This window comes from Triticum dicoccoides, chromosome 4A (assembly GCF_002162155.2).
Source record: "Triticum dicoccoides isolate Atlit2015 ecotype Zavitan chromosome 4A, WEW_v2.0, whole genome shotgun sequence".
NCBI classification, from domain to species: Eukaryota; Viridiplantae; Streptophyta; class Magnoliopsida; order Poales; family Poaceae; genus Triticum; species Triticum dicoccoides.
The window spans coordinates 474,835,610-474,861,912 of record NC_041386.1 but is presented as its reverse complement, the minus strand read 5'-3'; positions in this window follow the sequence as shown (position 1 = coordinate 474,861,912).

Genomic DNA, 26,303 nt, shown 5'->3' with positions numbered 1-26,303 from the left:
AGTGAGGTAATCTTCACACAACCCATGTAATACATAAGGGAAAGAGATACACAGTTGGCTTACAATCGCCACTTCACACAATTACATGAATAAAGCATTACATCAACCAGATACAAACAAGGTCCGACTACGGAACCAAAATAAAAGAAGAACCCCAAATGCGACAAGGTCCCCAATCGACCCCAACTGGGCTCCACTACTGATCAACTAGAACGAAACAACACAAAGGACAAGATCTTCATCGAGCTCCTCCTTGAGCTTGGTTGCACCATCTGCACGGACTCATCGGCACCTGCAAACTGGTTTTGGAAGTATCTGTGAGGCACGGGGACTCAGCAATCTCGCACCCTCGCGATCAAGACTATTTAAGCTTATGGGTAAGGTAAAGGTAAGAGGTGGAGCTGCAGCAAGCGACTAGCATATATGGTCGCTAACATACGCAAATGAGAGCGAGAAGAGAAGGCAATGCACGGTCGAGAAACTATGATCAAGAAGTGATCCTCGAACAACCTACGTCAAGCATAACTCCAACATCGTGTTCACTTCCCGGACTCTGCCGGAAAGAGACCATCACGGTAACACACGCTGTTGATTCATTTTAATTAAGGTCAACTTCAGGTTTTCTACAACCGGACGTTAACAAATTCCCATCTGCCCATAACCGCGGGCATGGCTTTCGAAAATTCAAATCCCTGCAGGGGTGTCCCAACTTAGCCCATGACAAGCTCTCACGGTCAACGAAGGAATAAACCTCCTCCCGAGACGTTCCGATTAGACTCGGTGTCCCGGTACAACAAGACACTTCGACAAGTTAAAACAAATCCAGCAACACCGCCCGAATGTGCCGACAAATCCCGATAGGAGCTGCACATATCTCTTTCTCAGGGCACACTCAGATTGTCTTAGGTACGGGTAGGCCAGCCCAGAGTTGCCCCTGGTGGCCACCGGCAGCTGACAGGTTGGACCAACACTCAGAGGAGCACGGGCCCGGGGGTTTAAAATAATGATGACCCTTGGGCGCGCGACCCCCAAGGGAAAAGAAAAGGCTAGGCGGCGAATGGTAAAACCAATGTTGGGCATTGCTGGAGAAGCTTTAATCAAGGCGAACTATCAAGGGGTTCCCATTATAACCTAACCACGTAAGGAACGCAAAATCCGGGAACATAACACCGATATGACGGAAACTAGGGCGGCAAGAGTGGAACAAAACACCAGGCATAAGGTCGAGCCTTCCACCCTTTACCAAGTATATAGATGCATTAATTAAATAAGATATAGTGTGATATCCCAACAAGTAAACATGTTCCAACAAGGAACATCATCTCCATGTTCCAACAAGGAACATACTTCAATCTTCACCTGCAACTAACAACGCTATAAGAGGGGCTGAGCAAAGCGGTAACATAGCCAATCAACGGTTTGCTAGGACAAGGTGAATTAGGGGCTTGGTTCAACAATATAGGAGGCATGGTAAGCAAGTGGTAGGAATCGTAGCATAGGCAAAGCAAAAGAGCGAGCAACTAGCAAGCAAAGATAGAAGTGATTTCTAGGGTATGATCAGCTTGCCTGAAATCCCGCAAGGAAGAAGAACGAGTCCATGAAGAAGACAAATGGACGTAGTCGAACGGTTCCTCACAAACGTGACGTTATCGAAACCAACCCAAAGAAGCAACACCGGAAAAGAGCAAACAACCTAGTAAACAACCACCACATAGACATGGCATGATGCGCAAACAAGAATGATGCATGTCCGGTTTAAAGAGGGCATGGCATGGCAAAGTGCAACAAACAACACTACAAATTAAGTGGAGCTCAATATGCAACGAGTTGCATATTGACGGAACACCACGTGACTTATTTAGTTCGATCTCGCTTATGTACCCAACAATATTAAATGTTGTTAAACATGGCAAGAGGGTGAAACAAAGAAAACTACCTATCTACACAAGTCTAAATGAGGCCGGAAACAACGAACAACAATTCCGGAAACTCCTCATGAGCATATTATAGATTTGGTACTGTTCTGCCCTAAACACAATTTTAGAGTTGTTTAACATGCAAATAAAGGTCACCATGTTAAATTAGGCATTTTTCTACCCCATTTACATATAAAGTTTGTTAGATTTGGCGGGGACTTGGGGCGCAGGGGCGAGGCAAACATCAAGCGGATCCGGCGGGTGGTGCTGCTCGAAGGACACCAGACGAAGCAGGACGGTGGCGGTGGTGCCATGGAGCTTGGGCGAACTCCTTTTCATTCCTGGGAAGGAGAGAGAGAGAGAACCATCGTGTGAGAGAGAGGGAAAAACAGGAGGAGAGGACTGGGATGAGGTCAGTCCTGGTCATGGCTGCCGGCGGTGGGGTCGCCGGAGGGCGCGGCCTGCAGGATCGGCGAGGCTCGGGCGTGAGGGCTCCTCCCCCGATCCTGCGGCTGGTTGGATCAAAGGAAGGAGGAGGCTGGTGGGGAGAGATCGAGAGGAATGGCTGCGGGTGGATCTGGAGGCTGGCTCGCGATTTGGGGCGCGCGGAAAAAGAGGAGGAGACCAGGTGGCTGGCGGCGACGGCTGGACAGGGGAGGATCCCTAGGAAATAGGGTTTTTGTCCAGATTTAGACTAGGGACTATATATAAGGAAAGAGGGAAGTTTAGGGGCTAATCCGTCCCTCCAATTAAAATCGAGCGGTCGAGAAAAATACACAAGGAAGTCCAATTAACAAAACGGAGACGTTTTGTAGATGATTGGGGATGATCCGGACACAACGGTGACGACTGACCGGGTCGAGTCCGGGACAGCTTTCGGACGCGTGCACGAGGAGGTCCGGTGCACTGTGCAAAGAGGGGTAGGCATGGGCCTAGGTGGACTGTGGAGAGCGGGTTGGTCTGAGACGAGAGGGGAGAGATGCAGCCCAGCACGATTTCTGGAGACCGAAAACGTCCGACGGTAAGACCGGGTATACTGCCACTATAGTGTAACGGTTGGGCTATCAAACGAACTCTGAATGCAATGAAACTTGACAGGCGGTCTAGCTACACTATAATAAGACCACACGCCAACTTTCAACCCATTCCGAGGACATTTTCCGGCCACTTATAAAATACTATTTCGGACATGCCGCGGGCGCGTGCAAGTGTGGTTGGACTCAGAACGGACAACGGAAGGAACGGGGAGACCCGGACGGATGCAAGTTTTTTTAAAACATGATGATGCAATGCACATGATGACATGAGGAGATGAAACACGCAAGCGAATGACATGGCAACGACGGCGAATAACCGGACGACAACTGGCACATCGGTCTCGGGGCGTTACATCCAACTTACTTTTTCTGAGAGGGAACTACCTACACTTGTGTTGGGTCCAAGATATTCCATTCTTACCATATGAATCTTGATCTCTAGCCTTCCCCAAGTTGCTTTCCACTCAAATCTTCTTTCCACCAAATCCATATCCTGTGAGAGAGAGTTGAGTGTTGGGGAGACTATCATTTGAAGCACAAGAGCAAGAAGTTCATCATCAACACACCATTTGTTACTTCTTGGAGAGTGGTGTCTCCTAGATTGGCTAGGTGTCACTTGGGAGCCTCCGACAATATTGTGGAGTTGAACCAAGGAGTTTGTAAGGGCAAGGAGATCGCCTACTTCGTGAAGATCTACCGCTAGTGAGGCAAGTCCTTCATGGGCAACGGCCATGGTGGGATAGACAAGGTTGCTTCTTCGTGGGTGGAGCCCTCCGTGGACTCGTGCAACCGTTACCTTTCGTGGGTTGAAGTCTCCATCAATGTGGATGTACGATAGCACCACCTATTGGAACCACAACAAAAACATTCGTGTCTCCTATTGCGTTTGAATCCTCCAAACCCTTCCCTTTACATTCTTGCAAGTTGCATGCTTTACTTTCCGCTGCTCATATATGTAAGTGCATCTAGTGCCACCCCTAGTTGGTTTTGGAGTATTGACGACAAACCTAGTTGAGGGACTAATGTGTTTGTGAGAATTGCAGGATAACACAGGTAGAAGTCCCTCATTGATTCGGTTTTCCTACCAGAGATGACCCCTAAAAATGTATGAAGACATCGATGTCAAAGGTGGTATATGAAGATATTCTCATTGAAGACTATGACAAGAGAAGACATCGCATGAAGCCTATGGAGCTCGAAGACTTAGATCTTTTGTAGTTCTGTTTCTTCTTTGTTGAGTCATAGGAACCACCGTACTGTTAAGTGGGGTCCAAGAGAACCAGTCAGAATGACTGAAGTGATGCTTAACCAAAACCTATGTCTTCGAGTGAAGACTATGAGAGCGAATCTTGTCCAGAGTCGGACAAGTCAGCTTTGCTTGTAGCCCAAGTAAAGTTGTCGTGTGAGTTTGAAATCTGACCGTTGGAACACGTGTCAGTTCCTTAGTGACCCAGGGTCATTTCGGACAAATCAGGTCGGGTTTCCTAGTGGCTATAAATAGCCCACCCCCTACAACCATAAACAGTTGGCTGCTCAGAGTTAGAGTACGGCTTTTGTCGTGTGAGAGCAACCCACCTCGAAGCCTTTCAGAGAGAATTCCTTGCGAGGATAAAGCCCTAACCACCCAGAGCCAAAGAGTGTTAGGCATCACTTAAGTCTTCTTGTCTGTGTGATCTGAAGACTTATTACACTTGAGGACTATGAATCCACCAGCCGGTTAGGCGTCACGTTCTGAGCATCCAAGAGCCATTGTGGATCGCCGGTGAACGAAGTCTATGAAGGTTTGGGAGTCTACCTTGAAGACTTACCAGAGTGATTGGGCGAGGTCTGTGTGACCTTAGCTCAAGGGGAATACGGTGAGGACTGGGTGTCCTGAGCTGCGTGTTCAGGACTGGGTGTCCGGGACTGTGTGTCCTCAGGTTTAAATACCTAGCCGCCCTAACCAGACGTACAGTTGTCACAGCAACTGGAACTGGTCCAAAAAATCATTGTCTTCAACGAGTCACTGGTTTCATCCTTCCCTTCCCTTTACTTACTGTTAGTCCTTGTGAAGTGTTTGTATGATTGCACTATCTTCTGTCTTCACTGAGTGACTGCTTGTTCTGTTTGGCTTCATAATATCTTCCTACCTGATCCTTACTACATTGCTGCTATTAGTCATTGTGCTTTAACTTCATTGAATACTTGACTATGGTTTGCCTAGTGTAGTCTACCTTCCGCTGCATGGTAATAGGTTTATTTCTATCATTTGTCTTCAAAACTTTCACGTTTTGAAGACTTTCATAAAAATCGCCTATTCACCCCCCTCTAGTCGATATAATGCACTTTCAATTGGTATCAGAGAAAGGTACTCCCTTGTTCTGTGTGATTCGGTTTAACCACCTGGAGTTTTAGCTATGTCGACTGCAGGGATAATTAAAGTCTCTGTTGCATGCCCCGTCTTCGATGGAACTGAATATCCCTATTGGAAGAATAAGATGCGCATGCATCTTGAAGCCATTGACGTCGACCTATGGTATGTCGTCAAGAACGGCGTTCCCGAGGCTGGAGAAGGTGTCACTGCTGCTGATGTCAAGAAGTTCATTCAACTGGACTCTACTGCCAAGAATATCATCTGTGGTCATCTGACCAAAGGACAGTATGGCCGTGTGAGTGCTTTGGAAACATCTAAGCTAGTTTGGGACTGGCTCTCCAAGGTCAACAAAGGCATCTCAACCCAGAGAGATCAGAGAATCAGTGTTCTTCGCAACCTCTTCAACCACTTCAAGCGAAATGACAATGAGAATGTCTAGCTCACGTTTGATCGACTCACTGACATCACAAATGAGCTTCAAGCCCTCGGCGGTACTGAGATCACCAAGCATGAAGTCGTCAAGACACTACTGAGATCACTTGACAGTTTGTTTGACACCCTAGCCCTGATGATTCAAGAACGTCCTGATTTCAAGACACTCGATCCGTCTGACATACTTGAGAGGCTCAACACACGAGTTTCAGCTTTCTGAGAAAAGAGATATCTACGGTCCAAACTATGGGCGAACTCGTGCCTTGAAGGCAAAAGCTGTCTCCTCATCTGAAGAAGAATCTGACAGCAGTTATGATGATCCTGAAGACATTGGAAAGGAACTTGCTATGCTTGTGAAGAAGTTCCAAAAATTCACCAAGAAGAAAGGTTTCAGAAAGTCTTCACGATCAAGCTCAAGGAATGATGAAGCTTCTGCTCATGACTACAAGAAGAAAACATGTCACAAGTGCAAGAAACCTGGCCACTTCATCTCTGAGTGTCCATAGTGGGACAATGAGAACAAAAAGAAGAAGAAGAGCAAGGAATATGACTCTGACGACAAGAAGAAGAAGAAATACTCAAAGTCTTCTTCCAAGTCTTCCTCAAAGTCTTCATCGCACAAGAAGAGCTCATCTGGCAAGGCACGTGCATTTGTTGGCAAGGAAATGGATTCAGAGGAGGAGTCCGCTTCTGAGGAGGCGGAGGTGGAGTCTGAGGAGGAGTCCGATTCTGGCGTTGCAAGTCTGGCTACAGCATACGTTGCCAAGTCCATCTTCAACACTGAAGACAATGACTTCATCACCGACACCGATGCAAATGACAAGGACTACTCCGCTCCTACCTACTGCTTCATGGCACGCGGTGCCAAGGTAAACACACGCACTACTCACTATCAAACATCTAGTGAAGATGACTCTGATTGTGGTTCAAGACCCAGCTACAAAACACTTGCTAAAATTGCAACTGAACAACAGAAAGCTATGGAACATATTCAAAAAATGTTAGACAAAAGCGATGATCTGTTAGGCGCTGAAATGACTCGATCTGAGTCCTTAATTAAAGACATAAAAAAATCTTCATGTTAAGTATGAGGAACTTGAAAGTCGTCATGAAATGCTCTCAACAACTCATGAAAAGCTTTCCTATGATTATCTTCAAAGGAAGCAAGATCTTGAGAAATTGAGAGCGGCTCATGAAGATCTTCAAAAGGAAAACGAGTCACTTCGCGCTGAACAGATCAGTTCCGCTCAGGAAGGATTTGAACCACCATGTATTAAATGCATTGAGCGTGATAATCCTACTTCTGTTGATGAATGTTCTACTGCAGCTACTGTTGCAATATCTTCAACTGTTGATGTGGGAACTAACCCCTCTGCTGAGGACACCACTGCTATTGCTGATGAGAATGCTAGGTTGAAGACATTGCTTGAAACAGGGATGTACAAAAGTCTTAAAGGGCATCAGACACTATGTGATGTCCTCAAAAGGCAGATCCTGAACCAAAACCCGAGGAAAGAGGGTGTTGGGTTCGTAAGGAAAATGAATGCTGATGGCTCTTACTGGAAACCTGAGCAGTACCCCAAAACCACATGGGTTGCTGCAAAGGAATCTTCAGCAGATCCATCCACTCTATCTGGCTTCACTTGTGCTAACCCCGTTGTCATTGATGAATCCTTTGATGCAAACTATAAACTGTTTAAGAATCGGAATTGTGAAGTGTTTGCCAGGTACATTGGTACTAACTGCAGGAATGGACCGCCTATGAAGAAGATCTGGGTACCAAAAAAGCGTCTGGAGAATCTTCCTATGAATGTCATCATGACACCACAGGTGAAGAAGACAAACCCCAGACCACAGGCTTCATACGGTCCAAAGGCTTCATACAGACAGAGGACTCACCTGAGTCACACTAACGCAAATGTTTTGCAGGGAAACCATACTCAGGCCTATGAATATGAGCGCGGTTCATCAAACTGCCATGTTCATAAGACCAAGAACTATTCTGCTTATTCTTATGAGTACTATTGTCCACCTGCAAGACTGTTTGCTAGGGCTCCAAAGCCAAAGTTCTCAGACGCTGCACATAAACTTATTGCTTCTAAGCCACCCTTGAAGATGTGGGTGGCTAAGAAAGCTTAACTCTCTTTTCTAGGGAAGGGTCTCCAGCAGAAAACCAAAATCGTCTAACGCTATTGCTGGGGACCTTAAACATCTTGTAGGGCGCAAGATCAAATGCCCGAATGGTCTTACTATGTACTTCGTTCCTGAATTGCTTGCTACTCTCCCTATCAGTCCTAATCTGGATCTAAGCTTTCATAACCCACTGGTTCGTCAAATGTTTTTGCTTCACAACTCTCTTCGTGAAGCCTATCCCCCTAACTGCACTGTAGGGTACGACACCAGCGTCTTCAGAATGGATTATTGACAGTGGGTGTACCAATCACATGACTGGCAAAAGAAGCCTTCTTATGGACTCAACCTTATGTCCATCCGACAAGAGTCACATCACATTTGCTGACACTGGTAAAAGTAAGGTATTGGGTCTAGGTAGAGTTGCAATCTCAAAGGATCAACACATGGACAAAGTCATGCTTGTTGAATCCCTTGGCTTCAACTTAATGTCTGTCTCAATGCTTTGCGATTTGAACATGATCGTAATGTTTGGAAAATATCGCTGCCTTGTTATAATGGAATCTGACAAGTCTCTAGTGTTTGAAGGGTATCGGAAAGATGATTTGTACGTGGTCGATTTCTCAGCAGGACCACAGCTTGTCGTATGTCTTCTAGCAAAAGCTTCAGAATGCTGGCTCTCGCATCGGAGGCTAGGGCATGCTGGCATGAGGAACCTCCACACCCTTGCAAAGAAGAAGCATGTCATAGGCATCGAGGGCGTCAAGTTCAAGAAAGATCACTTATGCCGTGCCTGTGAAGCAGGAAAGATGACAAGGGCCAAACATCCCTTGAAGACAATCATGACAACAACTCGACCCTTCGAACTGCTCCACATGGATCTTTTCGGTCCCACTCATTACTCAACTCTTACTACTACTGCTTGTCTCTATGGCTTTGTCATTGTTGATGATTATTCTAGATATACTTGGGTGCACATAATCCTCTACAAGACTGAAGTGCAGGATGTCTTCCGACGCTTCGCCAATCGAGCAATGAACAACTATGGCGCCAAGATAAAGCACATCAGAAGTGACAATGGCACAGAATTCAAGAACACTGGCCTTGATACATATCTTGATACTTTGGGCATCACACATGAATTCTCAGCTCCGTACACGCCACAGCAGAATGGCGTCGTCGAACGCAAGAACAGAACACTCATTGAGATGGCCCGAACGATGCTAGATGAATACAAGACTCCAAGAAAATTCTGGCCTGAAGCCATTGATACTGCATGCCATACAATCAATTGTGTTTATCTTCACAAGCTTCTGAACAAGACATCTTATGAGCTCCTTACTGGCAAGAAGCCAAATGTCAGTTACTTCAGAGTATTTGGGGCCAGGTGCTGGATCAAGGATCCACGTCACACTTCAAAATTTGCACTGAAAGCACATGAGGGTTTTATGCTTGGATATGGAAAGGATTCGCACTCCTATAGAGTCTTCAATCTCTTTCATTATAAAGTGGTTGAAACAGTGGATGTGAGGTTCGATGAGACTAACGGTTCATAGAGAGAGCACCTGCCAAACGTGCTAGATGAAGTTCCATCTAGTGAATCAATCAAACTAATGGGAACTGGAGAAATCATACCCTCTGAAGCTCAACCTGAAGAGGAACTTATCATCTCCGCACCTGATCAACCTGAAGACAATGCTCAGCCTGAAGACAATCCCTCTAACAACGACAATGATCAGCAAGAGCAAAATCTTCGCCCTATACATCCTCGTGTTGCCAATGAAGTGCAGATTGAGAGAATAATTGATAGCATCAATGCACCTGGTCCGCTCACTCGTTCAAGGGCAACTCATCTAGCAATTTCTGTGGGCACTTCGCATTCGTCTCAATAATAGAACCCAAGAAAGTTGAAGAAGCCTTCATGGAACCTGAATGGATTCAAGCTATGCAAGAAGAGCTTCAACAGTTTGAGCTGAATAATGTATGGGAACTGGTTAAGCGTCCTGATCCTCGGAAGCACAACATAATAGGCACCAAATGGATATACCGCCACAAGCAAGATGAGCATGGTCAAGTTGTCAGAAACAAAGCTCGTCTCGTTGCTCAAGGATATACTCAAGTGGAAGGCATTGACTTTGATGAAACATTTGCTCCTGTGGCTAGACTTGAAGCCATATGCATACTGCTGGCCAATGCAAATCATCATAACATACTTCTATATCAAATGGATGTGAAGAGCGCCTTTCTCAATGGCAAGATTGAAGAAGAAGTGTATGTTGATCAACCGCCTGGCTTTAAAGATCCAAAACATCCTGACATGGTATACAAGCTCAACAAGGCACTGTATGGCCTCAAACAAGCCCCTCGGGCTTTGGTATGACACACTCAAATACTTACTGAAGAGCAAAGGCTTCATACCTGGTTCCCTCGACCCCACTCTCTTCATGTAGACATATGATGGTGAACTGTTTGTGTGCCAAATATATGTGGATGAAATCATCTTCGGCTGCACCAATCAGAAGTACAGTGAAGAGTTTGGATATATGATGCAAGAGAAATATCAGATGTCCATCATGGGAGAGCTGAAGTTCTTCCTCGGTCTTCAAATACGACAGCAACGCAACGGCATCTTCATATCTCAAGAGAAGTATCTCAAAGATTGCCTGAAGAAGTTCGGTATGCAAGACTGCAAAGGCTTCACGACGCCAATGCCAGCCAAACATCATCTGGGTCCCGACGACAATGGTAAAGAGTTCGATCAAAAGGTATACCGCTCCATGATTGGTTCTTTACTTTATCTGTGTGCATCTAGGCCAGATATTATGCTTAGTGTTTGCATGTGTGCTCGATTCCAAGCGGCACCAAAGGAGTCGCATCACTTAGCTGTGAAGCGAATTCTTCGATATTTGGCTCACACCCCAACTCTAGGATTATGGTATCCAAAGGGCTCAGAGTTTGATCTGGTTGGATTCTCGGATGCTGATTATGCTGGTGACAAAGTTGATCGCAAGTCTACATCAGGCACATGTCACTTTCTGAGACGATCACTTGTATGTTGGTCTTCAAAGAAGTAGAACTTTGTATCTCTCTCCACTGCTGAATCTGAATACATTGCTGCTGGATCTTGCTGCGCTCAGCTTCTGTGGATGAAGCAAACACTCAAGGACTATGGCATTCATCTGAAGCAAGTGCCACTTTACTGCGACAACAAAAGCGCCATCAAGATTGCCAACAACCCAGTTCAGCACTCGAAGACAAAGCACATTGAAATTCGTCATCACTTTCTCAGAGATCATGTTGTGAAGGAAGACATTGATATCATACACGTCAACACTGAAGAGCAATTGGCATATATCTTCACCAAGCCCTTGGATGAGAAGAGCTTTTGCAAGTTACGGTGTGATCTAAATATCCTGGAATCCTCAAATGTCCTGTGATCAGGCACACATCCTAACCCTTATGCATATTGATGACTTAGATGTGCAACACACGAAGTAAAGTATATCTTAAATCAATGAAGACATGCATTCTAAGTGTGAATTCATTAATATGGAATTTGACTTCGGAGCGCCATGATAATTGTGCACCGTGTCTGGGTCTAATACTTCCTATGCGGTGGGTAACGCCACCACCAAAGGTTCTGTTCGAAGTGTTTCACTCATGGCGTTACATTTGCTATGTCTTCACATTTGGTTTGGCTTCAATCTCAACATGTCTTCATGATTATCTTCACTATGTTGAATATATATATATATATATACTAGTGTTCTGTCCTCTACAGCATTCACTTATAGCTATGTCTTCTTGTTGAATCTTTTGAACTAAGTGAATGTGATCGGACCCTAACCTCTCTATGCTTTCTATCTCAAACTCTATCTCTCCAAATCATATGCATTCTATTGAAACTGTCAAATGTCTTCTCTGCGTCCTTGTCAGCAGAAGATACAGAGACAAACATTAAGTCCGTTTTCAATGCTCATTCCTTCACCTGAAACCCGGAGAAGTGGGAACGACCACCCGACAATCCAGGCGTGCGTGGGACGTGGAACAACCCCCGATATGCTGCATGATGGCCACGTGTTCCTCAGATGTGAATCGCCAGGGGCACCTGTGTAATAACATTGAGCCGCCCTGTCCTATAAATATACGCCTCACCACAGTCATTATCTCTTCTTCCACTCTCGCACAAACCCTAGCGCCACCGCTAGCCCTCTACGATGCCGGCGACGAAGCGCTTCGCTGCCGCAACCTCTCCGACGCTGTCTTCACGCCGACCGCGGACATCGTCTTCTCCGCCGTCGCCGTAGGTGTCCTCCGTCGCCAAGTTAGGGCACGGACGATCGAACTGCTCGGCCTCCTCTTCCACTCCGTCTAGCAGTTCTTTGTGTGGTAAATAAAACTTCCTTTTTACGGCCCCTTTGATCCTATAGCATCGTCACTTTCTACCACAAGCAGTTTCTATTCACACAGGTTGGATCTCTTTCATACTGCATCTCATAATATGCCTAGTATATTCACTTATGCCTCACAAAGTAGTTAGATTCCTCACTTGTACTGATCCATGGATTCGTACAAATCTGGAACCAACTCCTTATCTATGAGTGAATGTCTTCGCACGATGAAGTCAATGTCTTCTAAACTGATTTATCTTCAAAATCTTCTAAGAATGCATATGACCTCTTCCCCTTCCCTCGCACCTTAATGTTGTCACAGGTACATGTCCGTGGGAGAATCCCTTGGTTCTCATAGTCTGCATTCATTTGCAGAATTCTTAGAGCATCATATAAATTCTCCCGAAGCCAGTTCCTGTTTGTCCAGCAAGCGAGAGCCCTTGAAGCCTTTGAACGTATTGAAGCCTTTCAGTTTAAAGTTCATGGCTTCAGAGAAATCTGCCAGGAAGGGAGGCAGACAGCATCATGGGGGAACATCAAAAGATTTGCCTGATGACCTCTCAGAGCTTTACAAGACAGATCCTGAAGAGGATTATAATCAGCGCAAGACCCGAATCTAGTGGATTCGAAGATATTGGGCAGAACAGTGGTACAAATACAGATTCGTGACCAAGGAATATGCTGAGAAGAGTGCTACCAAAAGTCCTTGGGGTGATATTCTCTTCCGAGGCCTTCCACCCAAGAACAAAGCTGAAGCTATTGCTCAGGGTTTCTACCCGTGTATCCATGGACCTCAGCCTGAAGATGCTGACCCATCATCATTGCTATGGTGTCGTGACGATAATCTCTTCAAGCGCAACTTCCAGCACGCAAAGGCATCGGCCAAGGAAAACAAGAAGTCATTGGGACTAGACTTCAACCCTGGTCCTTTTGCTCCCCGGGCTGACGGCACACGCGATGCAGAACCCAATGTCATTAGTCCTTTCTACAACCTTGAAGGTCTCATCACCCATATCTTGGTTCAAGGGACAGTCGTGAATGAGCCTGCAGATGACACTGAATCAGATGAAGCACCTGTAGCGCCGAAGGCAAAGAAACTGAAGCAGCCAAAAGCTTCCAAGCCTGCCTCTGCACCAAAAATCTCACGGGCGAAGCCATTGGCCACTGCACCTCCTGAAGACAGTGTGCAGTCTAAAGATTTGTCACGCATCTCCAAGCCCCAGAAGGTCAAGATACCTCTGCCACACACCGGCCAAGAACTGACAGTTGCTGCTATTCTATGCAACGACGCCATTGATCTGTCCAGTGATGAAGATCTTGCAGATGACGCTCTTGAGCAGCTGATCAAGAGCAAAGAAGAAGCAGAAATCTTCAACAATTTGCCTCTCTTTGACGTGGCAATCATCCACGACTTCCTTGATGAGTGGTTTGAAACGCCCAACCTCAGCTTCGAAGACCTGCAACTTCCCATTGGTCTCAGTGTCGCCTTCCATGGCGCCATTGCTTCAGAGCTAGCTCTAGCTTAGCGCATCGTCGAACTGAAGCAAAAGATAGACTATGAAAAAGCTTAGTTCAAGAAGCATATGGCTAAGCTCAGCGTCCAAGAGGTCAAGAACTTCAAGCTCATGCTGCACGAGCTTAAAGAAGCTTTTCTCAAGAAGCATGAAGAAGCTCAAGGTTCTCGTGAGTGCATGAAGAGCCTGGCTGACAAGTGTGTGCAAGCCTACAATGAGGCTGAGAAGCGCAAGGCCCTTGGGCGTCCTGGCATCGACCCCAGGATGGATGCAAAGAAGAAGAAGAAGCCCGCTATGGCCGAACCCGACGCACCAAGGCAGGAAGCAGATCCCATTGTCTTCCCAACTAGCATGACTGGCTCGAAGCCAAAGGCCAGGTCAACCACTTATGAATTGAAGAAGACGAGGATTGCTGAGGCTGAAGCCAGAAAGAGGAAACATCCTGAAGCCTCTGCTACTGCTCCCTCCAAGAAGAAGCGGAAGACCAAGAAGGAACGGGCTGCTCCCACAGAGCCCTTGATTGTTGAACCCATCTCCATGGTTCGCCCTGACGCTGAACCTCAAGAGCGCCAACTGACTGTCCATGAGCCTGCTTTCACAGAGGCTCATGAAGCTGAAGACTTTCCAGCAGCTGATCCCATCGCTGCTGAAGACATTGGTCACCATGACCATGTTGAAGATGATGCAGTTCTTCCTCAGCTCGAGCACCAACAGGTATCATCGCCTGTGCTAACGCACAACAAGCTCATCAGCATTGGTCGTCCTTTGACACCAAGTGCTCAGGATGCATCATGGGCTGATCGCCCACAAGCACAAGAGGAAGAAGACTTTGAGGCCTAGCCAACTCCAACTCCACGGGCGTCGCCAGCGTTACGCAGGCTTCGCAAAGGACCAAGGCCTCCAGTCTCTGAATCTGAAGCTAAAGCTGCTGAAGACATTCCGGCTGCATCAGCCGATGAAGAAGAAACCCCAAAAGCTGCTACTCCCCTGTCCCACCAAGAAGTTGTTCTCGAGGAGAACGTGACTGTGCCCGACCCTCCAGCTCGTCAAGCGGAGGTTGAGAATCTTGAGGCTGCCACCACCAACACCAATGAAGCCACTAACGCTGTCATGGCTGAAGCTAATGTGGAGACTTCACCAATCCAAGCACCAGAAGTCAGCGAAGCCACTGATCCCACTGCTTCTGTTCCTACACCTGCTACTGGTCCTCAGTTCAACTATCATGTTGAGCACAGGCCTCAGGTACAGAAGCCAATCCCAAGGTTGCCTAGGTTTCCAGGTCCTACATCAGCACCTGGATCCTTCAATGTCAATGGCTTCAAAGCAGACAACACTTTCTTCAATAGCTCCAGGAACCCCTACTCAAGGGAAAGAATATCATCTGATCGGTTCTGTAGCTATCCGCAGCGAAGCTATTACTCCTGCATTCTATATAATCAAGGTCGCATCTTCCCACATAAGCGTCTTGACATCGAAGCAATAGCTGGTCTGCCCTGTCTGGAAGAAGCTTTGGATTGCTTCAAAGAGGTTGGATTGCTGCCATTCGTCACTGACCAAGAGCATTGGAATGAAGAGTTGCTGCTCCAATTCTATGCCACACTTCACATCTGCGGGTACAACAGAGATCCAAAGACTTGGGTCCTGGAGTGGATGACAGGAAATGTTCATCACGAAGCCGAAGCCTTTGACATCATTGAGCTCACTGGTCTCCCCACTCCTGGCGATCTCTACGAACCTGGCTGTCAACTTCACAGTGAAGCTATGGAGAGCATATTTCAAAATCCTGAACCAAACATGAGTCAGATGCTCAGTATGATGAAGCCATTGCCCCAAGATGCTGCATATCCCAAGGAGTTCTTCGTTGAAGACCTTGAGTATCTGCCGCGGACTATTTATCACATCATAAGGCGAACTCTCTGGCCCATCAAAGGACATTCTCCCCATGCCAAGCTAGAAGGTGCAATGAAGACTTTGGTCTTCTATATTCTTCATGGCAAATGCTTCAATGCACAGGACTTCTTCATCCACCAACTTGCTGCATCAGGCTCTGATCTTTTTGGCTTGAAGTTCTACGCTCCATGGATAATGCGGCTGATCAAACTTCACTCCGCTATCTCATATCAGCCATCTGCTCGCAATCATCGGATCTTTCTGCCTGCTGTGGATATGTCTGTTGAAGCCATTTATCCTGAGCCTGCCAAGGAACCTCTAAGTCTTCAGAATGCGGAGCATCATAGTTTTTCTCAGAACATTGAAGGAGTTGAAGCAGTCACTCGTGTTTATCCTTTGGCTGGCACTACACGTGCACTACATCCTGCCCTTACTGAAGCCACCAATAGCACAATTGCCCAATGACCCAAGAAGCGCACTCGTGTTCTCAATGACTGAGAGCTTCTGGTGGCTCTTCATCAGAAACATGATATGCATCATGACTGGCTGAAGCGCCAAATGCAAAGCCTCTTGGTGGATGTCAACCGCATTCGCAATCTTGCCACCAAGAATGCCTTTGTTGCCCATGAAACCTCTCGACGCACATGGAAAGGGCTGATGCTGATGTGCTCTAAAGATGATCTTCAAGAGGATGGCTTCTCTGAACGCTTCAAGTTTGACTCCACACCTCCTCGAAGGGCAGTGCTGCGATGAACTCTGTCTCTTGAAGACTCTGAGTTCTCTTCTTGTGCTGCAACTATGAATGCCAGAGTGATCGAGGATGAAGACGATGCTACTTCACCGCCACCTTCTTCAGCATGCTTCGACACTGCCCCAAGTTCTTCTGCACCGCCAAACATCACCGACGACCCTATTGCTTCACCTACTCTTCATGGGAATGAGTAGATGCTCTATGTCTTCAAACCTTTTTGGTCCTTACTGACAAAAGGGGGAGAAGCATATGAGTTTGATAGTCTTCAAGCGGGTCCATATGGGCGGGTGCTTCATATTTTGCTTCGTGTTTACAACTCTCGTTTTGATACATTTGGTTCTTTGAGTTGAAACACTTAAACTCGATGGTCGTCTGCTACTTATTTGCCACTTTGTGATGCGATGATAAATTCCGCATGTGCGACGATAAATTCCGCACTTAGATCATTTTGCAGATGTCCATTTTCCATTATGCATGTCATTATCTTCACATACCTTCACATGCATAGTGGATTGTCATCATAAGTTGAAGAGGATGTCCACAAGCACAACCTGCCATGTGCATTTGCATTCCAAAAGCAAATTACTTATATGCACATCTTCAGGAGGAGCCCTTGCAACGTATGAAGACAATTCCTTATCCTTTACAATTTCACATATTATATTCCCCGTTGAAAACTTCAACTAGTTTGTCATCAATCACCAAAAAGGGGGAGATTGTAAGTGCATCTAGTGCCACCCCTAGTTGGTTTTGGAGTATTGACGACAAACCTAGTTGAGGGACTAATGTGTTTGTGAGAATTGCAGGATAACACAGGTAGAAGTCCCTCATTGATTCGGTTTTCCTACCAGAGATGACCCCTAAAAATGTATGAAGACATCGATGTCAAAGGTGGTATATGAAGATATTCTCATTGAAGACTATGACAAGAGAAGACATCGCATGAAGCCTATGGAGCTCGAAGACTTAGATCTTTTGTAGTTCTGTTTCTTCTTTGTTGAGTCATAGGAACCACCGTACTGTTAAGTGGGGTCCAAGAGAACCAGTCAGAATGAGTGAAGTGATGCTTAACCAAAACCTATGTCTTCGAGTGAAGACTATGAGAGCGAATCTTGTCCAGAGTCGGACAAGTCAGCTTTGCTTGTAGCCCAAGTAAAGTTGCCATGTGAGTTTGAAATCTGACTGTTGGAACACGTGTCAGTTCCTTAGTGACCGAGGGTCATTTCGGACAAATCAGGTCGGGTTGCCTAGTGGCTATAAATAGCCCACCCCCTACAACCATAAACGGTTGGCTGCTCAGAGTTAGAGTATGGCTTTTGTCGTTTGAGAGCAACCCACCTCGAAGCCTTTCAGAGAGAATTCCTTGCGAGGATAAAGCCCTAACCACCCAGAGCCAAAGAGTGTTAGGCATCACTTAAGTCTTCTTGTCTGTGTGATTTGAAGACTTATTACACTTGAGGACTGTGAACCCTCCAGCCGGTTAGGCTTCGCGTTCTGAGCATCCAAGAGCCATTGTGGATCACCAGTGAACAAAGTCTGTGAAGGTTTGGGAGTCTACCTTGAAGACTTACCAGAGTGATTGGGCGAGGTCTGTGTGACCTTAGCTCAAGGGGAATACGGTGAGCACTGGGTGTCCTGAGCTGCGTGTTCAGGACTGGGTGTCCGGGACTGTGTGTCCTCAGGTTTAAATACCTAGCCGCCCTAACCAGACGTACATTTGTCATAGCAACTGGAACTGGTCCAACAAATCATTGTCTTCAATGAGTCACTGGTTTCATCCTTCCCTTCCCTTTACTTACTGTTGGTCCTTGTGAAGTCATTGTATGATTGCACTATCTTCTGTCTTCACTGAGTGACTGCTTGTTCTGTTTGGCTTCATAATATCTTCCTACCTGATCCTTACTACATTGCTGCTATTAGTCATTGTGCTTTCACTTCATTGAATACTTGACTATGGTTTGCCTAGTGTAGTCTACCTTCCGCTGCATGGTAATAGGGTTATTTCTATCGTTTGTCTTCGAAACTTTCACGTTTTGAAGACTTTCATAAAAATCGCCTATTCACCCCCCTCTAGTCGATATAACGCACTTTCAATATACTCTTTGCATGCTTGCTTGAATTGTGGTAAGATTGCTTGACTTGTCCAAAGTTGCTAAAATCTATCAAGAACTAAAATTGGGAAAAGGATAAGTTTTTATTTGGTCAAGTAGTCTAATCACCCCCCTCTAGACATACTTTCGATCCTACACCTTGTGGCCATCCGCGTCCCCGCCAGGAGGCATGGGGGAGCTTATAGAGAAGCTCAAGGGAGCGCGGCGGCGCTTCCGATTATGGAAGATATCGGCCTGCCGACAAGGTGCAAGGGAAGCCTGGGCTATGGTGAAGACGCGATATACCAAAGTTGACCCAAACCACATGGCCAAGGTTGGACCTGTGGGGCCCGATGGGAAAGAGATCCCCGTCAGTTTGGTGTATGACCAAGTAGAATTAGCCGCAAAGTATTCCCAACAGGATTGTAGGCTAGACAGCATGTTGGATGGTATATAAGAAGAATTTAATCAGTCTTAGTGACTGTGTACTTCAAGTGACATATATAATGTCCCTAGCCGGATTGTAAATCATTTGTCATGGCAGACCTTTTCGCTTCGACCTCTGGACCCGATAGTCCGGAGTGTATCTGAATACCCGCTCGGTTATGTAAAAACCGGGGTATGCATGGAAACCAGGCGTAGGGGTCATAAGTGCTTGAATAGACAAGTACCCAACTAGCTATGTTATATTACATGGATAGTAAGAAACAACTTCCAGGGAGAATAGTTCCGTTAAGGGATCCTTTCCCTGGGTACGCATGCCCTAATGTGCATGTTCGAACTGCGAAAAGAGACGCAGGCTATAAACATCTGGGGGCGTGTGTCAAATTAAATAAAAGTCATCTTTTGTTTACTGACCGAATATTCCCTTAAGAACGCTAGCTTTCGGCTTCACCCAGTTTGAGGTACACATCCGGCTGACCCGGTAGTAACAATCGCAGAGGTGCTCCCCTTGTGCCCTAGCCGAATTAACGGGAACGTAGGGCATAAATACAAGATCCAGGCAACCCAGCTTGGCCAAAACTTAAGTCATATCAATGAGTATAATGGCGAAAAAAGGTACATGTGGAAGAATAACACATGTGCGGGGCATAAAGCCTAGAAAAATAGTTATATTAAGCTTCTGTATAAGAAGCCCCTCGGTATAATGAGCGCGGTTAGCGCGTCAAGATTGTGTAACCAAGACACAAGTTTAGCCTTTTAAGGCCTTGAGGAGAATAAAAAGAGAGAAAGAGAGAAAAGACAGATAATTGATATGCCAAAAATTGACGAAGGTAAGGAGACGAACATAGAGTCCGGCACTAGGCGTAGAATCTTCGGAGTCTGGCTGCGTTCCATGGGTTTGGCTTGAGTCGATTGTCTGATGCATCCCGCAGACGGTACGCTCCAGCAGTCAAAACCTGGTCAATAATGAAGGGACCTTCCCATTTAGGCTTGAGCTTGTTCTATTTCTTCTCCGGCTGGCGTAGAACTAGTTCACCAACATTATAGGTTTTGATGTGTACTTCTCTCCTTTGATACCTTCGAGCCTGTTGCTGATAGAATGCGGAACGGGCTTTTGCCACATCGCGCTCCTCCTCCAGGGCGTCGAAACTATCCTGCCGATCGAGCTCGGCCTCTTTTTCTTCGTACATGCGCACTCGAGGTGAGTCATGAATTATGTCGCAAGGCAGAACCGCCTCTGCGTCGTACACCATAAAAACGGTGTATATCCGGTAGTGCGATTCGGCGTGGTCCGCAGCCCCCATAGTACGGAGTCGAGCTCCTCTACCCAATGCGTGTTTGATTCCTTTAAGGACCGCACTAATCTGGGTTTGATGCCGCTCATGATAAGACCATTTGCTCGCTCAACTTGACTGTTAGTTTGCGGGTGATAGACAGAAGCATAATCGAGCTTGATGCCCATGTTGCTGCACCAAAGTTTTACCTCGTCGGCTATAAAGTTCGTGCCATTGTTAGTGATGATGCTGTGGGGGATGCCATAACGGTGTACAACCCCAGATATGAAGTCTATTACCGGTCCGGATTCAGCCGTTTTGACAGGTTTGGCTTCTATCCATTTGGTGAATTTATCCACCATGACCAGTAAGTATTTTTTCTTATGGGTTCCCCCTTTAAGGGGTCCGACCATATCAAGCCCCCAGACCGCGAAGGGCCAAGTAATGGGGATTGTATGGAGAGCGGTAGGCGGCATATGGCTTTGGTTTGCAAAAAGGTGGCAACCGACGCAATGTTGGACCAGATGCTGTGCATCTGCTCGGCCGTCGGCCAATAGAAACCTGTACGGAAGGCCTTGCTTAGAAGGGCCCGGGCTGCAGCGTGATGGCCGCCGAGTCCAGCATGGATTTCTGCCAAAAGCTTCTGCCCTTCCTCTTCGGAGATGCACCTTTGAAGGACTCCGGTAGTGCTTTTCTTATAAAGCTCTCCCTCGTGGACCTTGTAGGCTTTAGATCGCCGCACTATGTAGTGTGCCTCATTTTGGTCCTCGGGTAGTTCCAGCCTGGTTAGGTAGGCCAGGAATGGTTCTGTCGACGGGGCGTTGACGGCCATTATCACATGGGCTGAAGGTATTATTTCGATGGCAGAGCCTCCGATTGTGTCATAGTGTTTGGTATCTGATGTTGTGGCTGGGTCCGGACTATTGTTACTGGTGTCCCCCTCCCATACCATGTATGGCTTAAACAGTTTTTCCAGGAAGATGTTGGGTGGGATAGGGTCACGCTTAGCACCGATACAGGCGAGGATATCCGCCGCCTGATTGTTTTCCCGAGCCACATGGTGGAATTCAAGCCCCTCGAACCGAGCTGACATTTGGAGGACGACGTTGTGATATGCCACCATTTTCGGATCCTTGGCATCGAAGTCTCCATTTATTTGAGATATTGCAAGGTTCGAGTCCCCACGCACCTCCACGCCTTGAATGCCCATGGAAATTGCCATCCGAAGACCGTGTAATAGGTCCTCGTATTTGGCTACGTTATTGGAGTCTGTGTATAGTATTTGGAGTACGTATTGCACTGTATCTCCGGTGGGGGACGTCAGGACGACGCCAGCCCCCAGACCAGCCAACATGTGCATGATCCAATTGGAGTATGGGCCGTACTCTTTAGGGAGTTCGGCTTCTGTCCATTCGGCGACGAAATTGGCCAGTACTTGCGACTTAATGGCTTGTCGTGGTCTATATGTTATGTCGAACGGGAGGAGCTCGATAGACCATTTGGCAATCCGGCCCGTGGCATCGCGGTTGTTTATTTGTCGTTGAGTGGTACTTCTGAGGCCACCGTAATTGAACACTCTTGAAAGTAGTGTCGTAATTTCTAGGATGCCATGAATACCGCGTATGCTATCTTTTGATAATGGGGGTACCGTGATTTGCATGGAGTGAGGACAATGGATACATAATATCACTACAAAAAAATACACTTTCGTGATGATACGTGTTTGTCACAGTAGGTCGCGTTTTTTGTCATGCATGTACATCCATGACAAATTTATGACAGAATCAAGATAGTCATACTTGTGCTGTCGTAGAAGTGTTCCATGACATTACCAAAATTATCATCACGGAAGTGTCCACTTCCATGACGATAAATCGCGCATCACATAAGTGCTTTCGTCAAGGGTGACCGACACGTGGCATCCACCATAACGGAACACCGTTAAGTTATCGGGTCGGGTTTTGGATCCGATAACCCATTAACAGCCCCGACCATTTCCACGTGTAAAATCATCATTGGCTAGAGGAGACACGTGTCAGGTCCGCGTTGGCACATGTGTCACTCATCCAATGGGCGAGACGCGCCTATGATATGTTGACACATGGACTGGCCCATCAAGTTTAAATGGGCCGGCCCAACTGAAGGCCCACAAGATTTTGCGGACCATAATGGGCCGGCCCAGCTAAAGGCCCACGAGATTTTGCGGACCATAATGGGCTGGACCAGATAAAGGCCCACAAGATTTTTGTGTGCCATAATGGGCCAGCCCAGGTAAAGGCCCACAAGATTCTTGCGGATCATAATGGGCCGGCCCAGCTAAAGGCCCACGAGATTTTGCCGACATTAATGGGTCGGCCCAGCTGTAGGCCCACAAGATTTTGAGGACCCTAGTAGGCCGGCCCATTAACTGGCTGCCATATTTTGGGCCAAATGTCGGCCCATATTTGATCCGGTCCATTAATGGCCTGCCACGCTCCGGGCTTAATAGTGGCCCATATGAGATCCGACCCATTAAAAGCCTACCACGTTCTGGGCCAAATTACGGCCAGATCAGGTCCGGCCCTTTAAGAGGCTTTGGGCTCAATTATGGCCCATATCAGATTCGGCCCGTCAACTGGACACTATGCTTTTGGGCCCACTTGCTAAAGGCCCACTTAGTAATTCGGCCTGATATTAGTTTTGGCCTGTTAAGGGCCCGTTTAACATTTCAGCCCTATATTAATTTCGGCCTGTTAAAAGCCCGTCATATAGTTGGGCCAAACTACGGCCCGATTTGCATCCGGCCTGCTCGCAGCCGATATCTGATTGGGCCAAACAAGGACCGAGACAATTTTGGCATGTTAAAAGCCCGTGATTTGATTCGCACAATCATGGGCCAGGGTTCATTTTGGACTGCTGCCGGCCCGTGAGCTGTTCGGCACGTTTCAGGCCCAAGCTACATCGTGATTGCATGACGGCCCGATTATGTACCATAATTTTACGGTTTGGCCGGTTTACTGCGAAGACAGGATATATATACAGTAAAATAACTGCAACATCGTGAATAAGAAAAAACCTAGTCTATAGAATAAAGAAATTACGGCATATTACATCCACTGGGCATCAAAGGTCGCCACTATGATAATAAAGCACAAGCAGACAACAGATTACATACACTGGGCATCAAAGATCACCACCAGTGCAAATAAACACGCTGACAAAATAATATACAAAACCGACAGCACTTCAATAGAGTTCAAGAAAGGTTAGCCCTGCTGGGGAGCTGCAGCGCAAGCAGCTGAGCAAGATGATGAGACTGCGCTTGTTCAACACTTATATCTTCCTCACTCTGAAAGATAAACAAGCTGACAGATGACAGGTTTTGCACTTAAAAGTATCAGTGCTGACAATTCATCACATTTCTTACTGACGAATAAAGTGACACCGTTTAAAATTGCATTAACACAATATGGTATTGTTCAGGTCAAGACATGGCAGGAAATGACATTGTGAAGGAGTTGGCAGCTTCACGACACCACTGGATTATAGATCAAGAACTCATAAGTATCAATGGTTAGTGTGCTGTCAATTTATACCATTTCAGATTGGCAAATAAAGAGACGGATTAAATAATAGTAGAATGATATGCCATTGTTCATAGTTAAGACATTGCAGAATATGACATTGTGCTGTAGTGGGTAGGTTCACCACACCACTGGATTACGGATGAAGAACAGAAGCATACATGCAGTGCAAAAGAAGATCACTTGCTCTGTATAGTTTAATTTACATGGTATGAAGAAGGAACTTGGTTGTACAACTAAAAACTTAAATTGAGAAAGGACAAACTTTTGTTTATGAACTACATAATAAACTTTAAACAAGCAATTTGATGCAAACACCAAAAATAAACAGTTGTTGCAGTCATGCCTAACCAAATATATACAACAAAGTTTGAAGGCTTGAGATGGACAAACTTACATTATTGGTGAAGACAGGCTCCATAAAGGCCTTGTCCATGCTGATGGGGGGGGGACAATTCAAGAAGTTTACCACAGAATCTTCTTCAAAAGCATTGCCTTTATTGTACATTTTGTTAAGAGTAAATATAGATGTGATAATATATGAAAAAATGGAGAATATTTAAGATAATATGAAGAGTGATGCTACATAACCAAGTAGCTATAAATGTAAGTGCAACGATACAGGGAAAAAGGTACAGCCAAGAGCAATGCACAGCTAAACTTCTTCAGTACCAACCTTATGGTAAGAGTAAATATAGATCTGATGTGTAGAAAATGGAGGGCAAAGGAAAATAAGCTGCAGAGTGATGGTACATGAACAACTACCTGTCATTATAAGTACACTGATAAAGGACAGCATGTACTTCCAAGAACAATGCAGAGCTAAAAAAACATTAGCATTGGATATATTCTACACTAATGTAACCATTCATGCAGATCAGATAATTTGGAGCGAACAATTGATAAGCAAGCTATCATGCATACTGCAATCACATAATGAACCAGGTATGTATGCAAGTACAGTGATACAGGACAACAGGTACTAACAAGAACAAAGCAGTGAGCAACATATTTGCGATATCCTGTCGTTCTTGTCAAACCGGAATTCTTCTTCGAGCAGATTTCCTGCAAAAAAGATCCATGAGGCACATGCAGAAAAGTAGAAGTTCAAATTGTCATGTGATTTCATAGACAGTACCTCATCCTGGGAACGAGACCAGTGCATAACAAGGTTTTTCCATTCAATGTCTTCTAAATTTAGCACAGGAGACTTCACCGGAAATTCGTTTATAGACTTGCCATCAAAGTGTGATTTCCTCAGGTAACACCGATACTGCTGCAATGCTTCCTTGAAAAGCACAAGCAAGCTTTGCTCGTCATGACTATCCAGATTGACCCTCGCCTAGTTATAACAATGTAATGTAAATCATTGATGTGTTCAATCAGCAGAAAACAGGAAAATAATAACCATGAATAATAGCACTTACACGTAAGTTGTACAGGAAGATGTGAAAATGGTGTTTGTCTTCACAATAATCTTCCCATGATGGGAATATATGCACGTAGTCCCTAACAACATTGAAAGCATTGTCTTTTAAACTGGGAATAAATGGAATGGGGTTCCAATCTGCAGGAATTGGCCGTCTCTGCAGTTGGGATAGGTCTTCGGCCGGTGGACTTGTTGTACTTTTTGCTAGAGTGGGATTTTTCTGTGGTATAGCTGGTGCTATGTCAAATGAAATCGGTATACCTTTTGCTAGAGTGCAGGTCATGTGTGGTGGGGCTAGTGGTGTGGCCAGTGAAGTATGGGTACAGTCTGCTGGAGTTGGTCCTACGTTTTGTGTCACTGGTTGTACAGCCAATATAAGTGGGGTGCTGTCTGATTTCTCCGGCACCACCATGTTTTTCAAGGACTTTGCTGGTGCTCCTTCAGGTTTGGCAATCACCCTCTTCCTTTTTGATTTCTGATGCACAAGAACAACATTTGAGTGGAAAAACATGGTATGATAACAGATGGAATATGTATTGATAATGGATGGGCATGGCATCTCGACATATATGATGAGTAAACTAAGCAGATGGCGGTGCAACAAAGTAGAAGAAATGCAAGACAACATATGCAAGATACCCGCAATCAATAATACATTGCCAAATTAGAACAGGCACCTTGATGGGTGAACAGGACAGGCCATCTGCCTTTGACTCCTCGAGGTTAGAATAGTCATTAGGATCATATTCTGAACAAGAATCAACAGGTGGGGAGCGTATGAGTTTCATTGCATCCAGAATGGCACTCAATGCATTGGTGCCAATTTTGTAAGTCATTGCAGTATTTAGCTTCAAGAGTGGACTGCTGCTAGTGCGACACAAAGCAGCTACATAGATCATAGTGTAGATATAACGGGAAAACCTTAAGCATCAGAGTAAAATCAGCAAAGTGGAACTTGCTGGAATATATGTGCTAGTATTTCCGGTATAGCTAGAAAGGCTTCGAATACCAGCTCTCTTCAAGTGAAGGTGCATTACTGTTAATATCAGTATAACTCTCAAAGGCGACACAACTCCCCGCATTTCCTTG